This window comes from Perna viridis, chromosome 7 (genome assembly GCF_037379345.1).
Source record: "Perna viridis isolate PV_CMFRI_1.1 ecotype Kerala chromosome 7, ASM3737934v1, whole genome shotgun sequence".
Classification (NCBI taxonomy): Eukaryota; Metazoa; Mollusca; class Bivalvia; order Mytilida; family Mytilidae; genus Perna; species Perna viridis.
In genome coordinates, this window is record NC_142451.1 from 47,747,619 (window position 1) to 47,763,825 (window position 16,207).

Sequence of the window (16,207 nt, forward strand, 5' to 3'; positions counted from 1 at the left end):
GGACTTAACCATTAACTTTATTTCTATATTTATTTGATTTTATCTACCCAATAAACCTTCTCCGACAAAACCGTTTATTGTGCAGAATTTGTTCACTTTATCAATAAGTCGGATTACATGTCAGTTAAGTTCCTCTTAGCGGAGTTACCTGCAGGCATGAAATGTTCTATTTTTAGAATTTATATAGTTTCTAGCCTAGTTAGATAAGGAGATGGACGAAAAACTGGGCATAGTATAAACAGCATTAAATAGCAAGCGGACATGTCTGAGAACACACATAATTACTCACAAAATGATTTAATAATATTTTTGAAATAAAAAAAAAAAATCCTGGTCCTAAGGTCATGTGAGCTAAGCTACTACATGTACTACATGTAGCTCCCATCAGTATTAAACTAACATTACAATTCACAAATATCAAGTATAATTTAAATGAAATTATAAAGATGGATTGATTAAAAATGTCATTACCCCAGTATCAAAATCAGATTTTCCACAAATATTCATTGATGCAGAACATTAATATTTAAAAATATATCGCCACGTGCGGGTCGGGGTGTCAAAAGAATAGGCCCACAGCAGCACTAAACTTGTCGTAAAAGGCGACTACATAGTGCTCAGAACCATGGCCATGCCAGGGGCTAGGGCGTTCTGCCGACAAAGCAACTGGGTTGTGTGCCCCAGGTGGTGGAATGGGGTATTCCTGGCATGTTACATGCTGGTATCGTCAGGCCATAATACAGAAAATCTGACCGCAAATAATAGTGGTGCATCGTGTTGGGAAAAATGCCTCGTTCCTCGTACGTAAAATGACCCTTATGTGGTATTCTATTGGAGAAGGAACCATTGGGCTCCGCCACGGTAGACTAAATTGCCCGACCCTACCCACCTCTCCTTATTTCCAGTGGTAATCCATTGTCCTTGTGTCCCATCCCATTTTTCCAATTCATCATCATTTCTTGTTCATTTTATCCTTCATTTAATGTTCATCGCCTGAATATTGCTGCAATATTGCTGCTCGGGCGTTAAAACCCCAACAAACAATCAATCAATCAATCGATCAATCAATCAAAGTTGATCTAGAGTTCACAGATATTTCCGATATTTCTTTTTTCACTGTTTTTTGTTTTTATTTGTATTTGTTTTTTCATTATTTCATCAACCCGAATTTAATGTATTTGCTAAATTATTCAGTGGTTGAAAATTCAAATAAATGTTATCTCTATAAGCTGAAATATTTATTTGCATTTTAAATAAGAAGCTGTAGAGATTGGATTCTGCAGCGTACCTAGTCCAAAATTGCTCTGACGACCAACGGCTGCTTTGCAAGACAAGTTTGGATCGTGGAACATCATAGCGTGCCTCATATAAAAGCAGGTGGTTTTGCTATTCAGTCGATTTCATGTTGTATGGAATTCAGGCAACATCACGGACATGTTCACTCTGAATAAAATTTGCACTGTGTACCAAATTTCACAAAGTTCAAGATCACGATAATTTGCTACTTTTTTTTAAATGTCTATTCTCAAAACACCATTTACTGCAGTTTGTTTGTTTGTTTGTTGGGGTTTAACGTCCGAGCAGCAATATTTCAGCTATATTCAGACAATGAACATGAAATGGATGATAAAATGAACATGAAATGAAAAAAAAAAAGGATGGGTCACAAGGATAATAGGGTCGACAAATTTTGATTGCCACTGGAAAAAGGGGGATGGGTAAGGTCGGGCAATTTAGCCTCCTGTGGCGGAGCGCAAAGGTTCCTACTCCTATCGAATACCACAGCAGGGTTCTTTAAGGTGCGAGGAACGTGGCATCTTTCCCAACACGGTGCACCACTATGGTTTGCGGTCAGGTTTTCCGTATTATAGCCTGACAACCCCAGCATGTAACACGCCAGGGGTACCCCATTCCACCACCTGGGGCACACATCCCAGTTGCTCTGTGGGCAGAGCGCCTAGCCCCCGGCTAGGTTTCTGAGCACTATTTAGTCGCCTTTTACGACAAGCTTAGCGCTGCTGCAGGCCTATTCTTTTAACACCCGGACCTGCACGGGGCCCATTTACTGCAGAAAAGCGTACAGGTCCATAATACTGTTAATAGTATAAACTTTCAATACATACCTAGTTTTAACATTTCAAGAAGTAAGTTTTAGTTTCGAAGCGCGCACTAAAATTCCGTATTTTTGTTAATGGCCACGGCGTTGAACGTCAGAGCAATCTCGGACTACAGCATACATATAGTAGCTTCTCCCGTTCCAGCAACCGACAGATGTGATATAGTATAGAAAAGAAAGTCATCCTCACGAGCCATAGTATGGCGAAAAACTAACTTTAAAAGATTCGTTTGATTTAAAAAAAAAAAAACAAAAACAAAAAACAACAACCGAGATATTTTTCCCAATTGATGGTGTTATAATGGCAATTGTGATGGGTGTCACTCTTCAAGCTACTAAAATGGTAAATTTTGAAAAGTTAGAAGTGATTCCTTACAAAAGACTGAGTCAAATCAGGCTTGTATCTAGGATTTTATGAAGGGGAAGTGTAATTACGAGAATCAGTATAAAAGGGAACCAGGTTAGGGTATGTTTAATGAATGAATATGATACATTGCTATATTTAATACGATAGTGAACAGATTACGTTAGATTTTGGAGTTTTTTTCCTTTGAAAAAGGGGGGTATGTCCTCAGCTTGACCGCCCCAGGAAACGCGAAAGAAACAATTAAAAATATTAAAAAAAACGGTCGAGGTTGACTTATCACTGAACCTTTATATAAAATAATAAAGTAGCAGTCTAGCTTAGAACCATGCAAAGGTCGATGTATGCATAAATACGCCTCAGTGGTTAAATCAAAGACTAAGACAAAACTTTATTTTCACAGACAATTTGCATTGTAACGAAAGGCAAACATCTAATATATTTACATAATAATGGCAAATAGAACAGTGATACATACAAAATTAAAGTACATGTACATGTATATTCGGTTGAAACGATCGGTTACAGAGAACATTACACAATTTCGGATTCAGGCACAGGGATCGTTACAAGACTATATAGTTCATATACATTAGCACGGCCCCGATATGTATGAATATTCATTGCCAGTTGTTTAATCTGGTTTCTACTTTGGTTCCGTGGTCATTATCATTATTCCGAGGCAATCATTTTGACGGACAAAAACAAACTAGAATTTCTTTTTTTTTTTGTATTAGTACTTGTATGGGGTAAACTTCCCATTCTAAAGCTTTTATTGGAATCGGAAATGGGGATATTTGGGATGGGGAGTGTGTTAAGGGGAATGAGGATTTTGAATGGGGAGGATGGGGAATTAGTATTCTTATATGAAAAATAAATCAGAATTATTTCGAAATAACAGTTCAAACGTTGAAGAATTTAAACATACAAAATTTATTTGGTGATGTAAATATTTGATAAAGACAAATGCAATGGGGATTGTATTTGGGGATGGGGTTTTCATATGGGGTATTTGGAATTCTCTTTGGGAAATGAGGAAGAAAACATGGGGGATTAGGGGATGGTTATACCGTCTTAAAGCTGTAATGAAGGAAGACATACGAAGGATAGTGAAAGCGTGGGTTAATTTTCAAGCATGATATATTTGCCGTGATCAAATCGAAAATATTAATTTCTCACCTTGAGTGCCAAGCTTGAGTACAGTTAAGTAAAATAATTGCTATTCATATACTTGAAATATAAAACGTGATGAATGATTTACTACATAATACTATTATATAGACATGTATACATTAATTAGTCAGTCTTGCGTGAATGATACATTGCATTGTATTATAGCCTCTCAGACATACTCGTTTGAGTGCTTGCTTATTACGGACGTGTTCATTGTTATTGTTCTACACCATTCTTTATAACAAATGTAGATATATTTGATTCAACCATTGTGTAGTATTTGAATACACACAGAACAAAACGTGCTATTCAATAGAACTTACTTTCATTTCTGTATCTGTATCTTTATAATGAATAACTAAATTGACAAACCGATAGGCCAACTCTAGACCATTGTTTCAAAGAAGGAAAGTCTTTATAATAAATTGCAATATCACGGTAAAAACTGGAAAGTTGGAAACCACTGCAATGCCTCTGACATAGTACAGGAATTTTCGATGGAAATGGTTGTTTTAGCCAGATTTCATGTCACGTTTTATAGTTTTATAGTTATATCTTGTTAAGGATAAATAAACGAATAATATATGAACGTATTTATTCAGGAATATCATGCTTTACTGCAGCCATCTTGAATTGTTTGCAATCATACTTTTTATTATTTCTTAACGATTATGTATTCAATATAATATTTTCTGACGTTTTGTTTTAGAATTATGGAACTTTTCCCGTCATAGTAATCGATTGTAAAAAAAAAAAAATTACATGCTTCTATTTAGAAGTTATTTTTCTCTAACCCCCAAGTCTGAAAATTTTCAGTGTTTCAGTAGTTTCTAAACAAAACTATTAGACTGAAAACCATTTTTGTTGTAGAACCTTTATTCAGAAACCGGAAAATCACTAATACAAGTTTTCTTTACCGGCATTTACTGACCTATAATGTGCCGGGTGTTGCTGGCGAAGCAGGGTATCCTTATCTTTTTGGAGCATCTTATGCCACTCCCGGTGCTTTTTTTTCTGCAATTGCTTTAGATTTTGTGAGTCGTATTGCTTTACTTATCTACAGTTTTTATTTTGTGATTATCAATTTAAACCTTAATATAGAATTTGTGCTCAGAATTTAAATATAGAAACAGGAGACTTAACAATATTAACAATATATTCATATGAATTGGAGATTTTTTAAAGACAAGGCGGTTAAATAAGCTGGCCTGGATCCTTTAAATTCATATACGTTGTGTTGACGATGTTCTTTTCATTTACAATCCTTTATTCGGAGAATGGATTATGTTTCTTTATCCACCAGAACTAGATAGAGAAGATACGAGACTACTGATACAGTTTCATCCACGTCATTTAGACCTTCACCTCGAATTCGACGAAAGTAGTCATCTCGGTACACAGTATATGACAAACAAAACGATTTCGATTTTTGAATTATAGACTTCCCCATTTCTAGAGCTTTTTCATAGTCTGCAGTTGTTAAGATAGTCAGTATTATGAACAAAAATTAACAAAATAAAAACACTCATCATAATGAAGAAATCTCGCATTATAATAGAGAAATTTCTACCATTAGGCAGTCACGAAGTCTAAATATGTTTAACATCACCAGAAGATGGTAAAATTTACATTGAATATTTCGGATAACGGATATCCTTCCTTAGCATAAAACTCATAAAACATTGTTGTTACGATCATAGAACATAATAAAAACTGGTCAAAATGTAAAAGAGTATCTCGGGGAAAGCTTTTGGATGAAGAAATTGCAAACAACTTCTCCAGATTGAATGAACGAGAAAAAAATCATTCATTTTTAGGTCTTGGTCTAAGGCTAGTACAACACTACTTGCGATGCATCAATACGCCGTACTACTATATTTGGGAACCCGTGCAGGTCCGGATGTTATAAGGATAGGCCTGCAGCAGCGCTAAGCTTGTCGTAAAAAGGCGAATAAATAGTGCTCAGAACCTTAGCCGGGGGGCTAGGGCGCTCTGCCCACAGAGCAACTGGGATGTGTGCTCCAGGTGGTGGACTGGGGTACCCCTGGCGTGTTACATGCTGGGGTTGTCAGGCTATAATACGGAAAACCTGACCGCAAACCATAGTAGTGCACCGTGTTGGGAAAGATGCCATGTTTCTCGCACGTTAAAGAACCCTACTGTGGTATTCTTCCGGAGTAGGAACTATAGGGCTCCGCCACAGGAGGCCAAATTGCCCGACCCTACCAACCTCTCCCTATTCCCAGTGGCAATCAAAATTTGTCGACCCCATTGTCGTTGTGTCCCATCCCTTTTTCATTTCATCATCTTTTCATGTTCATTTTATCATCAATTTCATGTTCGTCTGAATATAGCTGAAATATTGCTGCTCGGACGTTAAACCCCAACAATCAAACAAACTACTATATTTGGACTTTTTATTTTTTTAAATTGTTTTCCACAGTTAATTGTAACTTTGATAAAAAGACTCTCTTTGCTATTTTCATTCAGGCTCCTTATCAGTTGCTTATGTGAGCCTTTGATAAAGGTACAATCACCCACAGCGTACGCGATTCTGCTTCTGAATCTGTTTTGATCTTGAACTTTGTCAGTTTTATGCTCGTATAGTTTTACGAGTTTTATGCTGAAGAAGGATATCCGTTATCCGAAATATTCAATTTAGATTTTACCATCTTCTGGTGATGTTAAACATATTTAGACGTTTTTATATATACATATATTTACATATCTCAACTGGTCCGAGTTGCACGTGTTTAAGTGTCAGATTTTAATGAACCCAAGAAAGCTTTTGCATCAGGAGTATCACTAATACAAAACTATAATAGCCCATTTATCACTAAAAATATAGTCTATAAAGAACAATCTTTAAAACAAAATACGAGGGATTAATCAACTGCCCCCGATTTATTCGTAACGGAAACGACTTTCCTTCATTGACGATCCCTTTTTTCACAAATAGAAACATTTGACCTTTAATTGCACCCTCACTCAAAAACTAAGTCATGTTAGAGTCTTGCACGACATCAAACTGGCTGTGTCTTCAGGGCTGATTGTTTTGATGGTCTTTCTTTAACATGGTCTCTGAGCTAGCTACGTCTGGTTTTCCCTTTCTTCAGTTTTATGTGTTATTTTTTTTATTTGGTTTGTTATATTGTCTATGTAGATAGTCTTTGTTTCATATGTTTACGTTTATGTCATGTTTTTAGATTGCTGATATTTTGAAAGTCTTTATTATGATTTACGCTGGTTACCTTCGTTAAATAAAGAATTAAAACTATTTTAATAACTCTGATTGGTTTCTTATTCCCCTAAAAACAAGATATTGTTTTAACACAAATGAAAAATAAATGGCATTGTGATTGAGCTAAATTCATTAACACGTTTGGCCAAGTCGACAATAGCTATCATATTGCCTCTCTGCTAAACTGTCTTCTTGTTCCAATTTCAGATTTTTCACACATATAGAAATGTTACACAAATTAATTAAGTTTCTGGTGACAATGTATCTGTTAAACATTGTATCCATTTGATTTGGTTTTTTTTTCCTCCCGAACTATCAACACGTGGACGATATTTAGAGACACATCTAAAATAATTCAACATTTAATGCAATAACGCTTCCCAGTGTACAGTTAAATAATTAAGTAGCATTTTATTTAAATGTCATGCACCTCAAAAACCCACTAAATTTACCTTTACTATACATTTCTTATCTAGGCTTACACCTAGATACAAATATGTAGTTATTGGTAGAGGTTCCTCATGCTTTGTAAAAACATTGCTGTGACATATTCCCCATCATCATTTTTTGACAGTTGTCAATAAAATGCCAAACTAAATTTAGATGTCATTTATATAATACCAAATGTACATTATTGGAACTCATAATGCATGCAATTCAACAAAGAAGTCATAAGGTGTCTAGTTTGTCAGATTTGATAATCGAAAATTTTAACATAATATCATTGTCAAGCTATTATATTTGTCAATTTTGTTATATGGAAAGTAATATTTGTATCTGCCATTTCCATTCATGTGATTTGTTTAATTTCTCTTGTTACACTCTGCTGTGTCTGAGAGATTGAAATGAAGCATTGCATTTTGAAAATATCCGTTTTCTCAAATGTTTCGGTTGTTTTTTTTTTCATTGCAATTATCATATTATTCTTTTTTTCATCTGATGTTACTAAATATTGATCTAAGATGATAAAATGATTAAAAAAAAGAGAAGCAAAAATATGGATCAATTTGCATTTCTGATTGTCCACCATAGGAAAATGATATTGATAAAAATAGTTTATTTCAGGATAAATCTAATATTACAATATGACCAGTTTTTAATGCAATTCAATGCAGAAAAAATGTAGAAAACACATGGAAAAGAAATAGTTATATTCCTCTTTGAACTGTCAAATATTATGGACAATCAAAAAGACATTTCAATTTTTAAAAAGGTTCAAGCTTATCTTCAAATGAGTAGCATAATTTGATGTACTTTTAATATTGTCAGAAATGTTGGTGTCTGGACACATCATGCATTTGATTTTTACATTCCCATTGTCTAGTGCCTTATCGGGCATTATAAAATGTTTCCAAGCATCAGTCTATTTTTATTAAGAACAAAAAGATTTAAAGAAAATCTCTAACACTATGTTTTAATTGTACAATTGTAATTTTTTATTCATGAAGTAATGATAGTTGAAGAAAGAAAAAATCAAAGCAGGATGACCTTAGAAATAATCCTAATGTAGAGATACCCGAGCTTAAGATTAATGACTGTTTCTTATTAAGTAGGAAACTTCTGCATATTCATTCACAAAACAAATCATACTTACAAGAAATACAAGTAATCATGTTGAAATCATAAACTTAGTAATCATAAAGTAATCATGATAACTCGCTTTCTACACTGTAATCGATTACATTACGATTACAAGTAATCATAAAATAACACGATTACAGATTACACATGATTACTTGGGAAAATGTAACCGATTACAGATGATTACGATTATTGATTACGATTACCCCAACCCTGCTCGGTGTACGCAAAAGACTGCAGTCATGTCAACATATGTCGTTCGTAAAATAACAAGCATAGTCTGTTCGGTAGGTTTTTAGCACTTTCAACTACCATTGGCAGTGTATGAATTTCACTTAACCATTGGTAATGTATGAATTATATATAAATTGATACTAATTTAATTTGTTTACACATAAATTGAGTATTTCTGTAGCGGTTCATGTTACTACAATTCAATGTTAAAATTAAAATATACCTTGATACTTGTACAAATTCGATGTGTGTACCTACCACTTAGTTAATTGCAAATTGTACCTTATTTCTCTATGAAACTTTATATTCTATTAATAACATACTCGCCCCGTGCAGGTCCGGGTGTTAAAAGAATAGGCCTGCAGTAGCGCTAAGCTTGTCGTATAAGGCGACTAAATAGTGCTCAGAAACCTAGCCGGGGGCTAGGCGCTCTGCCCACAGAGCAACTGGGATGTGTACCCCAGGTGGTGGAATGGGGTACCCCTGGCGTGTTACATGCTGGGGTTGTCAGGCTATAATACGGAAAACCTGACCGCAAACCATAGTGGTGCACCGTGTTGGGAAAGATGCCACGTTCCTCGCACGTTAAAGAACCCTGCTGTGGTATTCGATAGGAGTAGGAACCTTTGCGCTCCGCCACAGGAGGCTAAATTGCCCGACCTTACCCATCCCCCCCCTTTTTCCAGTGGCAATCAAAATTTGTCGACCCTATTATCCTTGTGACCCATCCTTTCTTTTTTTCATTTCATGTTCATTTTATCATCCATTTCATGTTCATTGTCTGAATATAGTTGAAATATTGATGTTCGGACGTTAAACCCCAACAAACAAATAACATACTCTACCTTTTACGTTGATTTTCAATTCAATGTACTTTAGCTGCAGTTCTTACCGAAATAATTTTCTTTTGCCCTTTTTATGGTTGCAACCAGAATTTGCTTGTGATATGTAAAATAAGACAGAATTATCAGAGATTAAAAACTTCCTAATTATTGTTTTTAATATTAATGGAAGAGAAGCGTTAGTGCTTCAGTGGTGGAATTTCAATTTTAATATGATATTTTTAAAAGGCTTTGAGATTGCAACAGTGGTTAATATTCGATCGCCTTATAAAAAGCACGCGCTAAAATGGAATAGTTTGTGTCTGTGTTAATCACATCACAAACATTCTTTAATCGTGTAAAAAAACAAGGGTAACTTTCGAAGGTGTATTATCTATAAAATATTTCCATTCATTCCGGTATTGGAACGGAAAATCAAATTTCTATTTAGTAAAACATTATAAACGGATTTTGGTGATCTTTTTGAAAATTAATTATAATTAAAAAAAAGAAAAGACAAAGGCTTTACTGTAGATACACAACGTGCATGTTGCCGGTTTTCGTCTGTAAAGTAAACAAACAACATGCAGTTAAATGACGGACCACGTGTGAACACTGACCTTCAAAATGTACAAAACTGGTGCGATATCTATGATCGTTAAAATTGATTCGGTGTTTCTAGAAAAGCAGAGTACGCTTACCCTACCGGTGAACCTGGTCCATGCTCCCAGTTTTTAGTGGAGTCCTAGTTGCTCATTTGCTTTTGTTACTTTGTAGTATGATTTTAGTTACTTTATGTTCTTTGTTGTGTATGTCTGTTTTCCATGTCTGGTCTTTGTCCCTGGATTGCATTCTTTTGATTACCGTTATTCCCTTGATTACTCTTTCCTTCATTCACATAAAGCACTTAGATCAACTCGCCTTCTTTCTTTGTTGATTATGTTATTTTGTTCACTTTATGAAACAGTCGAATATGCCAGTAGTGTAAATGCACTATAACTGTCCCATTAGAAGCAAAATAAATTACGTTAACTTTTTTTATCAATGCTTTACCGCGGAATGGTCATTTATGTCGATATTTAACATAAGTAATGAGCTGCGTTCTGGTATGACATGTCACGCTCAACCAGCACAGCAACACATAACAGGTGGGTGAAACCCGGTAGAGGTAATGTTAGAATGGGTTTCAATCCATTAAGAGTAATTAAGGGAAGCAAGATTCCAGCACAAATAAACAAAATGTAATCCAGGGGCAAAGGCCAGACGAGAAAAACAAACATAACAAAGAACACAAATAACCAAAATAATGCAAACAAAGTTACAAAAAAAATGGAGCTGCTCGGACTCCACTACAATCTCGGATCATGGGCCAGGTGCACCGATAGGGTAACCATCCTCTGCTTTTCTAGAAACACCCACTGAGTTGCTGATAAAAAGGCTTGTCCGAAGTTGACGACAGAGGAAAGGAAAACCATGACACGTTAAACAATTCAGTATTCATGGTGCAGATGGATACACTGTAACGATGTTCGAGTACGCAATGACGACCATAAAACGTCTACAGTGATGAATTCAATTTTGAAGCAACATAACCCTGTTCCAGAAGCATAATTGTAAGAAATTTAGCGCGATACAAAAAGTCTGCGTTGTTACGGCAAGCTCTGGCATAACGTATAAGTTTTGATATTAAAACTTCATACGCAAGTGCTAAAGGGATGTTGCCACAGATGAAGGGAAAGTTGACTATACGGAATATAAAAGTCATTGCGTTTGTTGTATAATTTGGTCAGTTGTTTTCCTTAACCATCCAACTTTAAGTGTGGGTCAAGATATGAGGCTCTCTAGTGTCCTTTATCTAAAGTTCTTTAGGGCAGATGTGATGTATCAAATGAAGTATGTTATGAAATATACAAAAAAATATCTTATTAAATGAACGTCATAATTATCATTATTCCATATTTGATTTATTGTGCTGAAGGACAAAAAAACAATATTTAATTGCTTTTTTTGTGCTCATATGACACGCACATCTAAAATTCACTATATTCCTAAACCAAGTTAGGACCGTTTCTGGTGTTCTTTCTCATAATATTGCTTTTTGTTATGTGGACATTTTTTTTTTACCATTACTTTGACTGTAGAAATAATCAGATGTTTTCTTCTTATATCAGCTCAATATAAATTTGGATTGAAATAGAAATGTGAACATTAATAAAGGCGTGGTCATCCAATCGGGCATAATTTGAATACAAAAATAAAAAAAATTTAAAAAAGTAAAAAATAAAATTCAACTTCAATTTTTTATTGGTATAAAATCTAGATAACAGAATTTTCAACCAGTTATAATACAGGACAATAACAAAACACATAATACAATTAGCAAAAATAATATTACAAACTTGGCAAAGTGGAAACATAAAAACAAATCATTTGATCTCACAAATATGTATACTATTGAATTCCTTTTCAATTCAAGTTATATATTTTATAAAATCAGCTATAAACATATATCATAAATCATAATTGTTATCGGGACAAATGTTTTTTTTAATCATGATTACTTTTTCCGTTTCTTTATCTTTTGTTTTTGTTACTAAATATTAATCAATTGTGTTTCCGTCATCAATTTGAGTTGTTATAAATATATTCTATTTGTCATCTCTTGATTAATAATGATTTGGAGTTATTTTCATGGTATTTTTTAATAATACCGTAATCTTAGCAACATGTTGTTGGTATGATATTTCAGTAATTTAGCGTAGGAATAACAATAATCTTCCGACTAATCTCACTTTATTTACATCATTGTTGGCTCTACTCCACTCTTGTTTTTCATTTCCAATGCATGATCGTATAAATTATAAAATTAAACATGAAACTTATTAATTACCATGTTGATTTAAGAACGGGTTATGTAATAACATTTTAATTCGATAACTATTGATTATGCGGAGTGTCTGTCAATGGCATTGTTTTAATTGTGTGGGTTACCAAAGTGAATTTCTAGGAACTATATTTTTGAGAGAAAAAAAATGAAACTGAGAAAAGATTTTTAGAAATGCTGTTGATGTTTTATTACGTTAATATATATCCTATATAATGTTACGCTGATTGTATTCACATGTTAAAACAGTCAAATATGACAGCATACTTTAACTGTCCCATTCTCAGCAAAATAAAACACGTAAACTTCATTTTACCATTGTTTACAACGGAATGTCAATTGTAGTAACATAATGTGACATGCCAAATTGGCTTGGTATCAGTCCAGTAAGTCATGGAGTATACGTAAGACTTATTTTTAAATGAACGTTATAATTATTTTTTTCCATATTTGATTGATGTTAGTGCTTAATGACAAAAAAGCATGAAATTGTATTTTTTCATAGAAGACACGCACATGTAAAAATCACCTAAGGTCTGAACCAAATTAGGACCAATCAGTAATATTGCAATTTGGCCCCGTGCAGGTCAGGTGGTAGAAGAATAGACCCGCAGCAGCGCTAAGCTTGTCGTAAAAGGCAACTAAATAGTGCTCAGAACCCTAGCCGGGGGCTAGGGCGCTCTGCCCATAGAGCAACTGGGTTGGGTACCCCTGGCGTGTTACATGCTGGGGTTGTCAGGCTATAATACGGAAAACCTGACCGCAAACCATAGTGGTGCACCCTGTTGGGAAAGATGCCACGTTCCTCGCACGTGAAAGAACCCTACTGTGGTATTCTCCCGGAGTAGGAACCATAGGGCTCCGCCACAGGAGGCTAAATTGCCCGACCCTACCCACCTCTCCCTATTTCCAGTGGCAATCAATATTTGTCGACCCCATTGTCCTTGTGTCCCATCCCTTTTTCATTTCATCATCATTTCATGTTCATTTTATCATCAATTTCATGTTCATCGTCTGAATATAGCTGAAATATTGCTGCTCGGACGTTAAACCCCAACAAACAAACAAACAATATAAATCACGTTTACTTTTTCTTTCCTTTTTTTGGCACTAAAACTAATTAAGTTATGTTCCGTCATCAGTCCTATTTGTTATGTAATATATTCTACTTGTCATATCTTGATTAATGATGATTTGGATTTATTTCCATAGTGCCTAATAGTGATACCGTAATCTTACTAACATGTAGTTGGCATAATGTTTCAGTAATTTAGCTTAGGAAAAACGATAAGCTAATGACTGATCTCACTTTATTTACTTCACTGCTTTCCTTTTCGATTTCCACACATAATCATGTAAAATGTCATGTAAAATATGAATTGGGTTAATCAGCATGTTAATTTAAGAATTGGTAATGCAACATGTTGGCATCGTTTGAATTTATAGTTAATAATTATGTGGAGTGTCAATGGCATTGTTTTGATTGTGAGTTACGAAGGTGAATGTCTAGGAACTACCTTATTTAAAATAGGAAATGTTTTTAGACTTTTTGTCTAGTAACTGTACGTGTCGATTGATTAACTACATCTTTATTTAAGAAATCAAACGATGTTTAATAGATAAAAAAGGGCACAAAATTGCTTTGTTTGCCAAAACCTGAACTTTCAATAAAATACCTGCCTACTTAAATTTTTTATTACTCTTTCCTAAAACAAATCAGAATCATATATATGTACAATGAATAACAAAGCATAGCCATCTCTATGTTTTAAAAGTTTTACCTAGATACGTATACAAATTCGACACTTGGGTACAGTTTCTGCGAAACAATATATTTTTTAATGCGTGGGTTAATATATATTACTATTCCTATTTATGAGTAATATATTTGCACTCAACAACCCGGTAAATTGATATATAGCTATTCTGGTTTCTATCCCACTGTAGTCAATTAGTTTCTACTGTCTGATCAAGGGTAAAGCATTGATAAAAATCTGAAAATACACGGACATGCTACAAACCACAGTGTTATTAAACTGTCAAGATGATACTCACGGTTTACGGTGTAGTCTTAGTGAAAGAATAACGTAAATCCTGTAATTTGTGATACACCCCCCCCCCAAAAAAAAGGCTACACATTTTCATTTTGTCATATAAATCATAATATTAGATAGCAATTTTGTTGATTAGCAATTATATCGCGTTCATGGTGCAAATGCGATAAAAATCGTGTCATATTCTTGTGTATAACATATAAATAACAAATAAAAGACTCGTAAAACAATATAGTAATTTCGTGTTTGTATAATCTAAAATCAAAGGTAGATCATGACATATCAACAGCTCTCTTAGAGAATGACATTAAATATTACCATGTTTGAACTGATATGCTATAGAATTTAACTTTTTATGGCAGCAAACGATTTATTTTTACTTTTGAAAGACATATACATCTTACATCCCCACTGAACGAATGAGTGGTGTATTGTAACAAAATTGTCCCTCTGTCCGAATTCTGTCGTTGTTATCTTAAACCACATTCTAAAAATTAATTCAAATTGTATATGTGGCCATTTTTATAGGTGAAAGATACGTTGTAGTGGACATCGGTTGCTGTCCAATATCAACTTCCTGATGGGGTGTGTTAAGCACAATTACGCATTTAACTCCATGTTGCCTTTGCTTTCCCAAATTAACGATGAGCGTTGGACTTAGACTAAGTGTAGGCAGTGTTGCCATAGAAGTCAGAAAAGATAATTCAGCTCAGGGAGCAATCAAATATAGTTTGCAACCTCGCATCGATCCTTCAGCTGGGGTGTTGCTTAGACTTAATTATATATATATATATATACAACGTCTCAGAATGTGACGACTCTACTCTCTACACTGCTCCATCGGATCAAATATAGATACAGGGAAGATAACGTAAACTTATAGAAGGGTCTGAAAAATTCCCAACGATGTTAGAATTGTCACATTGGCGATGCAAATTTCGAGTTCGAGTCCCGCGAGTGCATCGCAAATTTGACAGTTCTATCATCGTTGGGAATTTTTGGTCGTTCCCTCTGCGGGACTCGAACTCGTACCGCTGTGACATCTATGGCAACACCGCCTACACAAAGTCCAGCGCCCTAGACCACTCGGCCAGCTAGGCAATAAAAATATAGCTGTCGCTGGCCGGGTCATTCCTCCTCGTAGGATTAATCTAGGGCTGTAACTTATTACACGATGTATGGCAGTACGGGACAGTTCATTTAGATGTTATTATGTAGGATAGAGGATCAAATTAATGATGCATGTCACAACAAATCAAGTTTATACAAACGTCTCAGAATGTGACGACTCTATTCGCCACACTGCTCCATCGAATCAAATTGATACAGGGAAGATATGTAAACGTATAGAAAGGTCTGAAAAATTCCCAACGATGTTAGTACTGTCAAATTGGCGATGCAAATTTTTGGTCGTTCCCTCCGCGGGACTCGAATTCGTACCGCTGTGACATCTAGGGCAACACCGCCTGCACAAAGTCCAGCACCCTAGACCATTCGACCAGCTAGGCTATATAAATATATAGCTTTCGCTGGCCGGGTCATTCCTCCTTGTAGGATTAATCTAGGGCACTAACTTAGTACACGATTTATGGTAGTACGGGACAGTTCATCTAGGTGTTATTATGTAGAACCTAAAATATATGATATATAGTGATATTAATTGATTGTTCCTCCATAGATGGGCAATTTGTATCATGGGCGCATCCCTTAGAATTTGTTTTACTAAATTGAACCCCTAA